Genomic DNA, 14194 nt, shown 5'->3' with positions numbered 1-14194 from the left:
TTACAATCATTAATTCTTCTATATTGGTAAACAAATTTACTAGCCCTAATACTGTGTTTGTGTGTGTGTGTTCCTTGGCAGTGGTGCAATCTTAGCTCACTGCAACTTCCACCTCCTGGGTCCAAGTGCTCAGTCTCTTGGGTAGCTGCGACCACAGGTGCATGCCACTATACCCAGCTAAGTTTTGTATTTTTGGTAGAGACAAGGTTTCGCCATGTTGCTCAGGCCGGTCTCCAACTCCTGGCCTCAAGTGATCCACCCACCTCAGCCTCTCAAAGTGCTGGGATTACAGGCATAAGCCACAATGCCCAGTCTTTTTTTTTTTTTTTTTTTCTGAGATAGTGTCTCAAGCCATTGCCCAGGCTGGAGCACAGTGGCGCAATCACAGCTCACTGCAGCCCTGACTACACAGGCTCAAGTCATCCTCTTACCTCCTCATTAGTAGCTGAGACCACAGACTCATGCCAACACTCCCAGCTACTTTTTTTTCTTTTTTGGTAGAGAGTGGGCCTCACTATGTTGCCCAGGCTGGTCTTGAATTCCTAGGCTCAAGTCATCCTACTTCAGCTTCCCAAATTACTAAGATTAAAAGCATGAACCACTACGCTTGACCCTGGGTATTTTCTATAGTCAAGATCCTATCATTGCCTAACAGAGGTACTGTTTGTTCTTCCTTTCCAATCTTCCTGCCTTTTATTTCATTTTCTTGCTTAATTGCCGGGGAACAACCTCCACTACAAAGCTGAATAGAGATGTAAAGAGTGGACATCTTGTTTCTCATCTTTGGAGAAAAGCTTTAAGCCTTTTCCCATTAACTATGTTAATTCTGGGCTTTTGTAGATGGGCTTAAGGTTTGTAGCAGGTTAAGAAAACTGCTTTCTATTCCTATTTTATTGTTTTCATCCTGTTGCATTTCCAGGAAATGTCTGTTCTGCATCTATTAGAATGATCATGAAGTAGTCGTCCTTTATTATAGGAACAGAATATGCTCCCTTAATTGATTTTCCTTTATTGAGCTAACCTTGCACTCTTGAGATAAATCCCACTTGGTTACAACGTATACTCCCTTTTATATGTTGCTGCATTTGGTTTTCTAGTTGTTTCCACACCTATGTGCACAAGAAACATTCGTCTATATGTTTTTGAGTTTGTCTCATTTTGCTATCATTGAAATACTGCTCTTGAAGAGTACCTTCAGAAATGTTCCCTCGTCGGTTACTTTTGGAAAACTTTGTGAACCACTGGTGTCAATTCTTAGACAAATGTTTGGTAGACTCAACCATGGAAACCACCTAAGCCCAACCTTTTTGTTTTGTTTTGTTTTATTTGAAACAGTTTCTCCCTGTCACCCAGGCTAGAGAGCAGTGATGTGATCATAGTTCACTGTACAATACCATGCCTGGCAAATTTTCTAAAAATTTTTTGTAGAGAAGGGTCTTGCTATGTTGCCCAGGTTGGTCTTGAACTCCTGATCTCAGGCAATCCTCCTGCCTTGGTCTCCTAAAGCACTGGGATTACAGGCAAGAGCCACTGCACCTGGCCTCCACCTATTTTTATAGGAAGTTTTTGGGTTATTGATTTTATCTCTTTATGAGTAAAGAGAGGAGAGGTGAGTAAGTGCGGGGAGACACAGAGAGAAAGGAAGAGATTTTTTTTTTCTTTATTTATTTCTTTTTTTTTTTATTGGGGGAGGTGTTGCAGGATGGAGAATTGCTCTGTTGCCCAGGCTAGAGTGCAGTGGTGCAATTTCAGCTCACTGAAACCTCCACCTCCCAGGTTCAAGTGATTCTCTTCCTCAGCCTCCTGACTAGCTGGGACTACAGGCGCGCACCATCATGCCTGGCTAATTTTTGTATTTTTAGTAGACACAGGGTTTCATCATGTTGGTCAGGCTGGTCTCAAACTCCTGACCTTGTGATCCACCTGTCTCAGCCTCTCGAAGTGCAGGGATTACAGGCGTGAGTCACTGCACCTGGCCAAGATTTTTTTCTTTTTCAGATTTTCTATTTCTTCTTAAGTAAAATTTGGTAGTTTGTATTTCTGTTTGAAGTTCAACATTCATTTAAGTTTTCTAACTAGTCAGCATTCAGTTATTCTTAACTTTTCTTTATAATTCTTTTTATTTCTATAAGTTCATTAGATATGTTCCTCTTTCATTCATGATTTTACTAATTTGGATCTTCTTTTTATTTTGGTTAGTATATCTAAAAGTTTATCAATTTTCTGTATTTTGGCTTGTTTCATTTTTATACTCTCCTTTTATATTCTATGTCATTTATCTCTGTTCTAATGTTTACCATTTCCTTAGTTCTAGTTATTTTAGGTTTAATTTGCTCTTTCCTTGTTTTTAAGAAAGTTGGGTTTTAGAAAGTTAGGTTACTGATTTGAGATCTTTACTCTTTCTCAATGTGGGCATTTGTGGCTATAAATTCTGTCTTAGCACTGTTTTAGCTATATGCCATAAATTTTAGTATGTTTTGTTTGTTTATCCTATACAAAGTATTCTCTAATTTTCCTTTTCATGTCTTCTCTGTCCCTTTGAATGTTTAGACTTGTGTTGTTTACTTTCCACCTATTAAAAAAATTCCCAAATATCTCTCTATTACTGTTTTTTCTTTTCTTTTTTTTTTTTTTTTTTTTTTTTGAGATGGAGTTCCATTCTTCTCGCCCAGGCTGGAGTACAATGGCATGATCTCAGCTCACTGCAACCTCCGCCTCCCAGGTTCAAGTGATTCTCCTACCTCAGCCTCCCAAGTAGCTGGGATTATAGGCATGTGCTACCATGCCTGGCTAAATTTTTTGTATTTTTAGTAGAGACGGGGTTTTACCGTGTTCGCCAGGCTGGTCTCAAACTCCTGACCTCAGGTGATCTGCCAGGCTCAGCCTTCCAAAGTGCTGGGATTACAGGCCTGAGCCACCATGCCCTGCCACTGTTACTGTTTTTGAGGATGAAAAAAAAATCCCTTTTATTTTTTTATTTCATGGAACATTTTACAGGAACAGTTTTTGAAGTTCAGACACATTGTGATTTACAGAAAATTCAAGGGGAAAACTGAGAGACATGAGGTAATCCCTGGGATGAACAACAGCTTTTAATATTTCTACTTATTCAAAATTTTTCTGGTGAGTTTGTTTTTTTAAATTATAGTAGGGACACTTAAGATGGTATCTAGCCACTTACATTTTTAAGTATACAACACTTAATTTGTTGACTATTGGTAAAATGTGGTACAGCAGGTCTCAAGAGCTTATTTATCTTGATTAAAGAAACCTTGTGCCCATTGAATAGTGTCTCCCCATCTCCTGTACACCCAGCCACTTGCAATCACCATTGTACTTTCTGTCTATGAATCTGACTGCTCTAGCCACCTCTATACATGCAATCATATAGTACAGTATGGCTGACATTCTGCTATTTTCTATATGTCTTACATCTCCTTTATTCCTCTATTCTTCTATTACTGCATAATTTGCTATTATTAAATAGATATTTTCCAGGATAGCTTAATTCCCTTGTTGTTTTTTTACGCAATATATATTTTTTCAGTTATTTTCTTACTGAATTCCCTGGGAATTAAGTAACGTCATAATTTGTAACAATTTTAAACTGGATTAATACCAATTCAATTACAACACTACACAAAACTGTGTGCTCTATACGTCCATTCACCTCTCAACCGTGATAATTCAACTACAACAAAACAAGATAATAGGGCACACTAAAATCACAAACTTAGAAATAATATCCAGAACTACAACACCTTGCCCAAGATTGAGAAAAACTAATCTGAGATATAAATGTCCAAAAAAGAGACGCAAGTTCAAACCCATCCAAGAGAGTATAAGAAAAAAGAAAATAGTGAATGACAGACATAGACAATTTAAATACAAAACAAATGCCTCAATACAGAAAAAAAGTATACCACACTACTTAAAAATATGCTACAAAATAATACTTTGAGATGTGATAGAACAGAATGCAGAATTACAAAAACTAAAAACTGAAGTGTTAGACTCGAAGACTACAATGAAAATGAAAACATTAATTTCAGAATAGCAAACTCAAAAGGAAGAAGAATTCAACCCATGAGTCTTCAGGAGTATTTTTAAAAACAAAAGGAAAGAAATATGCCAAAAGGACACAAAAGTCAATAACTGATCCATTTTATTGGTTTAATCTGGATTTTGCATATGTCTAAACTTTAATTAAAAGGTTTATATCTTTTAAAAATTAATAAAAGTTCTACATCATCAGTTAATGGCAACTAATTACATTTCACAGACAATCCTAACTCTTAACAATGAAACAAAAAAATCATATAGGACTTGATTCTTCCTAACATATTGACTTCTTAGCCTATAAATCACCCCTCACTAACTCTGCTCTGCTCTAACTGCTGCTCCTCAAACACACAAACCCTATTCCCCATTTAGGGCCCGTGCACGTGTTAGTCACTCTTGTTGGAATGCCCTTCCTCAAACAGTCCAATGACCTAAGGCCTCTACGTCTCTGGACAAATGTTATCTACAGAGAAAAGAATCCCTGAACACCCTACATGTGTGAAGGTGCCTATTCTTGTTTACTGACCTTTGTATTTCATGCCTGATGTGATTTATCTGTTTGTTTTCATGTGAATTTTATGTCTTCCTTAACATACTCAAATCTCATAACGACAGAAACATTACTCAGTATTACCACACTGATTATGTCAAGCATGGCCCCAGGCAGAGAGTATTCAAGTATTTGCCATATATACAAACAAATGTATTTTAGAGAATTGGGCCATATATATGAATCTATGTGCAATTGTGGATTGCAATATGTGGATTTTAATCCAAAATCCATGTAAAATGATGGCATCCTGGAAGGACAGTACGTGTCCCTCAACTGGGAGGGAAATAGAAGAAAAATAACATGGTGAGTAGGTACTGAAGGTAACACACAGTTCACTGGCTGTCTCACACTGAAATACCCATTTCTTCTCCATATCACAAGCCTCCTCACTGAGAAAGGAACTTTATGACCAATGAAAGTGTTTAATGGTGCTGCCATTCCTGACTCAATAAGCTCAAATCACTTCAATAAACACGAGGAAAACAAATTTAAGCCAGGCCTAGTGGCTCACGCCTATAATCTCAGCACTCTGGGAGGCTGAGGTGGGTGGACTGCTTGAGCCCAGGAATTTTGAGACCAACCCAGGCAACATAATGAGACCCCTATCTCTAAACAAAAGAAAGAAAGAAGAGAGAGAGAGCGAAGAAGGAAGGAAGGAAGGAAGGAAGGAAGGAAGGAAGGAAGGAAGGAAGGAAGGAAGGAAGGAAGGAAGGAGGGAAGGAGGGAAGGAGGGAAGGAGGGAAGGAGGGAAGGAGGGAAGGAGGGAAGGAGGGAAGGAGGGAAGGAGGGAAGGAGGGAGGGAGGGAGGAAGGAAGGAAGGAAGGAAGGAAGGAAGGAAGGAAGGAAGGAAGGAAGGAAGGAAGGAAGGCAGGCAGGAAGGCAGGAAGGCAGGAAGGCAGGCAGGCAGGAAGGCAGGCAGGCAGGCAGGCAGGCAGGCTAGTTTCTTGAAAGGCAGCCCTGAAAATCACAATGGAAAAAGCACACATCCTACAGATGGTAAACACATCCAGTGAGACCAAGTTACCATAGTTCTTCACCATCACCTCCTGGTACAAGGTCTTCTGAAACTGGTCAAGGTATTCCCACTCCTGATGGGAGGAGTCTAGGGCCACATCCCTGAACGTTAGGAATTCCTGAAACAGCAAACCTACTACATATTACTGGGGAAATTAAAGAAAAGACTTAGAAAATGAAAGACTGCATTGCAGCAGAAGGGCAATATAACCAGTGCATAGACTAGAAATCTATGCTATCAGGGGAGGGGAATTCAGCAAAATGTCTACATATTTTTGAAGAAGATTACAACACAGAAAAAAACTTTCTGCCTGCTTTGGGACACTTCTTAAATATCTGACCCTTTTGAAAATGACAAAATTAATAAAGTTCTGTTAAATCCTTATTACATATATAATAACCAAGAGGTATCTGCCTCATAAATTCTCAATGAATGTGTGCTAATTGAGAATATTTTCACTTGGAAGGAATATAAAAATTTAATCATTAGACATTTTATCTAAAATATGGTATACAGTCTCAATTTTAGAAAACTATTCATAAAATTAATAATGTCTTTAAGCATCACATACTTCATTATGTCAAATCTTACCATAAGCATTTTTTTCTTTTGACAAAAGGATTCTTGGGCACGTAACATCATTATTTTATGGTATTTATTTTTCAGGGTTTTCTATCCAAATCCATGACCTCTGTGTTTATAAGTTTCAATCCAACAGACTAATTCACACAAAGCATGTGATTTTACCCTACACGAAGATTTAGATCCTTCAATGCCATTTTCCACTTTACCTAGCTGAAAAACTCAGGTATCTGGAAAATTTCAAAGACTTCTCATGAATGGTCAAATGGAACCACTGCCTTGGCCTCAACAAATGACAAAACTGACCTGAAATGTGTATATCTGTACATCAAAGAACTTGACTGCTTTCCTACATATCACTGCCCAAAATAGAAAAATGGGCACCTAGAGGACATTGAGTAATTTGGTCAATAATGACAGGAGTGCTGGTGAATTTACAGCGGCCCACAGAGGGAGGATGCCAGGTGATATGGCATACATTTGACAGGAAGAGCAAGAACTGAGGAACTGGTTAACTGAGCACTTTCTCATGGTAAATATCTTTAGGGAAGATGATGACAACACTTACACGGCCCAAAAAATAACATATACACATCAACATGGAAAGAAGTATTGACTTACACAGGCCATTGTTTTAGACAAGCAAGAGTCAATCAGTGCTCAGGGTTTCTCTACCAGAGAAGCAGATTTGGGAGAACCCAGACCTGAAAGAGGAGAAGATCTTGAGATCTTTAGTGCTCCCCACAGGACTTCAGTGTCCCCCAAAGGACTCGGGGTAACAGTATTGTCCTATGCTGCCATTCTAGGTTCCAAACCGCCTCCCATCACATACAATTTGGGAAGTTTAGAGTTCTGGAATAGCTACTTTCTTCCCCAAATTCCCAGATTTCTCACCTATACAGAGTCACAGAACAGAAACATATCATCACTGAAGCTAGACCCAGAGAATTCAGTAGGAAATGTTCTGGCCAATGCACTATTCTGGTGAGGCAGATGTGGACCTAAGATGAGGGAGCTCTGTCCTGCACTGAGCAGATGCACCTACTTCCCTTCCCATCTTCAAGGCCAAAGACAGGGCACATGATCCACACCAGAATCTCTCTTTAGTCTTGAGACTGGGCAAAACTGGTCAAGATAGAGGAGTTGGATGGCAAGTGCTCAGAATTGTGACCCTAGCAAAGATTCCTATTTTTTTCCAATACAGTTTTATTTTGGATCTTGACAGAAGGGTTTATTTTGTTTCTAAACCTGACAGGTTGGTCAAGATATCTTCCAGATGGCTGCTGAATTTCCTCATGCAAATTCCTAGGTAAATATAGAATAGACTATCAGTGTCCTAGAATGCAAAGGAGTCATTAAATGTGAAGTTCATAAAAGTATTTAAGGACATGGACAATATTCTAAACTAATGTCAATGGAAAAAATCAGACTGACCGATACATTTATTTTTGTAAGATATATAACTATACATACATTCATACAGAGAGAAGAATGACAAACAGATAATCATCCAACAGGAGACAGAAAAAGCCTGGAAATTATATGACCGTGTTATAACAGTGTTTACAGTTTTTGTTTGGTTTTAATTTTGCTTATTATACATCTATCACTGTCAGCCAGGCACAGTGGCTCCTACCTGTAATCCCAGCACTTTGAGAGCCCAAAGTAGGAGGATTGCTTGAATCAAGGATTTTGAGACCATCCTGAGCAACATAGTGACATCCCATCTCTAAATTTCAAAAAATTTAAATAAGTAAATAAATTGCTGTATATTCAGTTTTCAGTCAATACATGAAACAAATGAAACAACTAAGTAAAGCTAAAGGAGAAGTAAAATAAGCCTCTGCTTAGCAACTTCTCCATAATCAGAGGTTAATAATCAGCATTTCCTAGATTTTAAATTGGATGTTGGTTTTTCCTTATTAACATTTCCTTCATAATTTTGTAACCATGGACATAGCAACTTGAAATATGTATGTTTGTTTGAAGTTACTTCAGGTGTTTCTTTCAAAATTTAAGGTGAGGATTTCAAAAAACCTCTTTTTTACTCTAAATTTAAACTCATTTTACTACATGGCTTATATTCTGTGGGATCCTTTGGATCCCAAAACCTCAACTCATTTTATCACTTGTTCTCAGGGGTGCTGGACCTGTGTCTCCAACAGTATGGGGAATTGGCCCTGAGTCATCTCCTCTATGAATTGATGATGGTCTCAGTACAGTTTTATTTCAGATCTTGACAGAAGGGTTTATTTTGTTTCTAAACCTGACAGGTTGGTCAGGATTTCCTCCAGACAGCGGCTGAATTTCCCTCTGCAATTAATTTTGTTTTCCATCCAATATCATTAGAGTGACAACTACAAGGTATAAAAGATAGACTATAAAACCTGTTTATCACCATGCAGATCCCATAGACTTAGTAAAATTTGTCCACAGCCTGACTATCGCCATAGTCAGACTGATGTCTGTTTTATGTGACATCAGCAGGTAGGTCACCTAAATCTCTTGAAGTAGGCTCTATCACACACTGCCTTAAACTCACTCCTATTTAGATGTGACCTTCCTTGATAGATTATGAATATTTTAAAGGAAGCAACTCTTCTTTTCGGTGATCGTCCCACCCTCAATACTACAATTTGCAGGTATGGCATAGCAGAAGCACTTAAGAGAAGTCTGATTCTTTCTTTTTTTCTGAGAGATGGGGTCTCACTATGTTACACAGGTTAGTCTTGAATTCCTGGGCTCAAGGGATCCTTCCACACAGGCCTCCCAGAGTGCTAGGATTACAGGCATGAGACACCATGCCCAGCCCCACAAAACTAAACTTGCTTCTAGGCATTTTTTATTTTTTATTTTTAGACGAGTCTTGCTCTTACCCCCATGGTGGGGTGCAGTGACACAATCTCGGCTCACTGCAAGCTCCATCTCCCAGGTTCAAGCAATTCTCTGCCTCAGTCTCCTGAGTAGCTGGGATTACAGACATGTGCCACCACACCCGGCCAATTTTGTATTTTTAGTAGAGATGGGGTTTCTCCATGTTGGTCAGGCTGATCTCGAACTCTGGACCTCAGGTGATCCACCTGCCTCGGCCTCCTAAAGTGCTGGGAATACAGGTGTGAGGTACCGCGCCCAACCTTATGCCATTACAAATAAGATTGATGTTAAAATATATAATCGATGAAAAATACTATCAAGGATGAATTACTCAGTAAAGAAGACAGGCTTAGGCCAGGTGTGGTGGTTCAGGTTTTTAATCCCAACACTTTGGAAGGCTGAGGCAGGAGGATTGCTTGAACCCAGGGGGTTGAGGCTGCAGTAAGCAGTGTTCACACCACTGTGCTCCAGCCTAGGCAACGGAGCAAGACCTTGTCTCTTTAAAAAAAAAAAAAAAAAAAAGGTTTAAAAATCTATGCATAAATGAAGTGGTATCCTGGTAAAATTAAGGAAACAGGCTGTCTTGTCGGCCTTTAAGGAAGTGATACTGAGCTCTGCATTGTGAGATGTTAACAGCTTGGTGCCTCTGTTTCCCCATCTCACTACACATCAGTTCTGAAGATTAATCGAGATAATCCATAGAAACAAGTACATGATAGCTAGCATAATAATGTCTCATCACTGAAGATAAGAATGTCCACCCGTCCATTAATCTACTATGATAAAAGGAAATTAATTCTGTTGTTTCCTGTTTTTCTTACAGTTTGTGCTTTGTAGGTTTCTCTTTCTTTTAATTCCAATTTTACAAATTTCAAGGCTCACCTATGAGAAAATATTGATCTTCCAAAAAAAAAAAAAACTTTAGCTTTAAAAACAACAGCAAAAAAGATTTTCAGATAGGTAAAGAGAAAATGCCCCTTTCCTTACTCCCTGGATGTTACAGAAAACAAGGCAAACACCCTACAGCCTCATACACATGTTCAATGAACAGGATCCAACACAGTGCTAAATTAATGATAGTGAACCTTATTTTTCTGCAGAAATGAGCATTTATGTAAATACTTGTAAATATTACAATACCTATGTTTTACAGTATTTAAGCTGTCTTTGGAAATATTATTCATACTTGCAAGACACCTGGAAATCATACATTACTGCTCTTTTTCTCTGAAGTAATCTTGCATCTCTAAATTATTCATTCTTTTTTTTTTTTTTTTTTTTTTTTGAGACAGGGTCTCACTTTGTGGCCGAAGTTGGAGTGCAGTGGCGCAAATACAGTTTACTGCAGCCTGTGCCTCCCCCTGGGCTCAAGCGATCCGCCCACCTCAGCTCCCCAAGTTGCTGGGACTATAGGCAAGCACTCCCACGCCCAGCTAATTTTTATATTTTTTATAGAGATGGGGTTTTGTCATGTTTCCCAGGCTGGTCTCAAACTCCTGGGCTCAAGCTATCCACTCACCTCAGCCTCCCAAAGTGCTGGGATTTTACAGACATGAGCCCAGCATAAAATATTAACTCTGGGAGGATATCTTACTTCCTAATTTGTGCCCTCTTGAGTGTCAGATGACGTTTTCAATATCTAAAAGGTGTAAATATGTGACTGTTTTTCACCTCAGGTGGTCCCTGGTATTTCCCTCTCCTCCTAAGATGCACAGATATATGGAAACCCATGTCAAAAGACAAAGTTACAATAAATTGACTTATAGATCTCATGAGCTTTTATTTGGGACTCACAAATGAGGCAGCCTCCATTGTATAAAACAGAATGAGAGCCGTTCTGCAATACAGTGGGTTTTGTATAAGATACGAACAAATAACAGAACTAGAGAAAAAAGAACTGAGGCCTGGTGACACTTGTCTGTAGTCCCAGCTGCATGGGAGGCTGAGGTGAGAGGAACACTTAAGAAAATTTTTTTAAATAAAAATAAAAATAAGGATTGTTGAACATCAAGTTATTTAGACTGGAATCTCCTGTTTTCAGGAAAAACAGGTTTGTTTTGAGATTTATCTGCCCACTTAAAATTGCAGTGTGATAATGTGGCATTTAGTATGAGTGACTTCATTTTGGTTTGGTCTAGTCTGTTGAAGCCTAGTGCAGAAGCTCAGTCCAAAGCAATATCATACCATAATTTTGGTTTAACAGTAACAATTAAGGTAGATTCCATTTTCAAACTAACAGTTGCAGTCTTTGTGTCTCTATTAATTCTCTTCTGCAATGACAGAACTACACAGATACATGAAAATCAGAAACACATACACCAACATTTTTTAAGTGATTTTCTGTGGGCAGGGGGGATTTGGGGTTATTCTGTCTTCCTCGTAACTTCCTTAGGTAATGACATTTTTGCAATGAGCCTGCCTTAATTCCATCATTACAAATAGAATATCAATACATTTCAAAGTATTAAACTTTTAAAACTATCATTATGGGACTAGGGTACATTTTTGTCATTAAAAGAAACCTAAATACTAGGCCTAGAATTAAAAAGAAATCAATGTGACAGAATCATGTAACATTGTGTTTTCTTGAATCAACTTTAGCTGCGCCACTTTTACATAATTAGAAACATTTCACTATAAAGATTTTTCCCTTAATTAACAGGGAAATGGCCTTTGCACATTTAATGAGAAAAGATACAGAAAAGAGACCACATGATTTTGCATATATATTAGAAGTTCAATAAATGTGGCCTCACCCCTTCTATTCTTTTCTGAAAAACAAGTTAAATGGTCATATTAGATACAATCCTTGCAAAAGGTTTTGTGAAATTCCATTTTTAAAACATGGGCTGCATAGATAGTTTTTGAGAACTGCGACCTACAACTATGAATCCTGTTGAAGGTGAGATCATAGGCATTTTTCTGTGAATGACAAATTCTTATTATGTTTTGTTTTTCTGATACATGATATACAGCTATTCACAAATTATTTATAAACATAAATTTTATTATCAATATAATGTCCAATCCCACAGATGTTGTATGATTTTCTTAACCTTTCTCATAATCTTGATCATTAGTTTTCTGCAAAACCATTCAAAGGTATAACCCTCTGATTCCAGATCTAAAGCTCAAGTCTAAATTATTTGGACGATAGAACCTTGGAAAAATGCAAATGAACAAACATGTATATAGAGCTTCAGGGGGATTGTTGTGCCCTGTATGCCCATAAAAACAGTCAATGGACCCAATGACTAAGAACTCCTATTTCAGAAACACTTACACTCTGGCTCACTTCCTTCATTTGCAAGGACACATCATAACTGACTTCATATTCCTGTTGCTTTTGATCTAAAGAAGTCCAAAACGGAATGATCAAAAACACCTTAAAATAGTGTTTGTTTCCCCCTCCAAGGCTACAGGTGCATAATTTCATACACATAACCAGAAGGAAGTATGGTGGATGGAATCTCCAATCATCCTTCACTGCAGGTTCTTGGGGTCAGAATTGTAGAAGGCCCGTTTTTTAAAACACATAAATGAAACTCCAAGAATTGGGAGATGGGGGCAGAGTGTACAAGCCTTCTAGGAAGGAGTCCTACACAAACTCTGCCTGACCAAACTTTACTCAGGCTCTTATACCTTCTCCTGGGGCCATCTGTCCACTTCACTGTAAAATCCAAAAATAGCAAAGACCCCTTCTAAGCCAGTTTAGCAGGCACCCTCTGCCCCCATATCTTCATCCCCCACCATCCCCCCAGGTGATGATGTCTTATCACCCAGTTCTCTCCAAAAAGAATCCCAACAGGTGCATTTATCCAGAATCATACTTATCCCAGACATTTCCTCTCAGTATTTCGTCCTTCAGTGATCCCTAACCTGCTCCTTGACTATAAGTTCCCACTCCTTCATGCTGAATTTGGAGTTGAACCCAATCTCTTGTACCCATTGCAAAATCTCACTGCTGTGCTTTCAATACCTATTACGATGATCCTGAATCAGGTCTTCCTTTGCATGCTTTAACAAGTATGACTGAATATTTTTTTCTTTAACAGAGTCTATCACATCGTTTTTAGGGCAATTCCTGCTCTAAGCTTCCCATCCTATGTTTCTTCTCACTGGGAACCTTCATCTAAGGCTCAGTATCTGATTTCCCGCTTCCATCATTTCTCTGTGGCAGTCATACTAGGCTCAGAGGAGACAGGGAAACTGAGACCCTGGACCCACGGGTCACTGACACCACAGAGCTACAGCAAAGCAGGCTTTGCAAAGGACACTCACTCTATGTTCCAGTCACACAAGAAACTCACACACCCTTCTCAGTCCCCACGTCACAAAGGAGACGTTCCCCACCTGTCTCCCTAGAGATGAGCCCCCTCCTCCGCAGCTCTAACACCCCCGGGCCCTGAGGAGGCGGGAGAAAAGCTCAGCCTGCGCCCAAGGCCTCCACTCTCTGAGTGTCTCCTGCAGCTCCACTCTTACCGCCACGCAGGGTCCCACACAGGTTGCGGGCTGGGGCTGCAGAAGCTCCCGCAGAGACCCGCGCCACCTTCTTCCTCAGGTGGGACTAGGTCAGGGGCAGCGCAGAGGTCAGGAAGACAGAGCCAGAGGTCCGGGAGATGGAGCCAGAGGTCCAAGATTTCTCCGTCGCCGGTGGAATATGTAGTCCAAGACTGAACAGTCAGGACCGCAGGCACCTCTGAGAAGTGAAGTCCAGAGTCCTAAAAGCCTACAAGAAATAGGCGGGTGACCACGAGGACCGCGCACGCAGCCCACCGCCGCAGCCCACCGCCGAGGCTTCCGGAACGGCCGCCTGACCTCGGAGTACGCATGCGCATATCGGCCAAAGGCTCCACCCGTGACCTGAGGCCAAGGGTGGAGTCAGTGCATTCTCAGGGCCAGCAGGAGGTCAATCTGGGTGGAATCCGACCCGGGAAACGTCTGAAGAAATAAATATTTTCATTATTTTTCTTTTGGAATAGGCTTTTGTGTGTGTGTGTGTGAGACGGTGTCTCACTCTCTTCCCCAGGCTGGAATGTAATGGCGCGATCTCGGCTCACTGCAACCCCCGCCTCCCGGGTTCAAGTGGTTCTCGTGCTTCAGCCTTC

General features: G+C 39.9%; 1 long non-coding RNA gene across 1 annotated transcript; it reads right to left on the bottom strand.

Moving 5' to 3' along the window:
* Positions 1–6557: 6557 nt before the first annotated feature.
* Positions 6558–13923, bottom strand: LOC123569420 (uncharacterized). The gene is made up of 3 exons (XR_006693099.2): positions 13569–13923; positions 7849–7941; positions 6558–6916 (listed from the first exon to the last, which is right to left on the bottom strand). It is a non-coding gene; the product is annotated as an uncharacterized lncRNA (long non-coding RNA).
* Positions 13924–14194: the final 271 nt, after the last annotated feature.

The sequence above is a fragment of the Macaca fascicularis genome, chromosome 16, assembly GCF_037993035.2.
Source record: "Macaca fascicularis isolate 582-1 chromosome 16, T2T-MFA8v1.1".
Taxonomy (NCBI): domain Eukaryota; kingdom Metazoa; phylum Chordata; class Mammalia; order Primates; family Cercopithecidae; genus Macaca; species Macaca fascicularis.
This window is presented reverse-complemented; position numbering and strand designations above follow the sequence as displayed.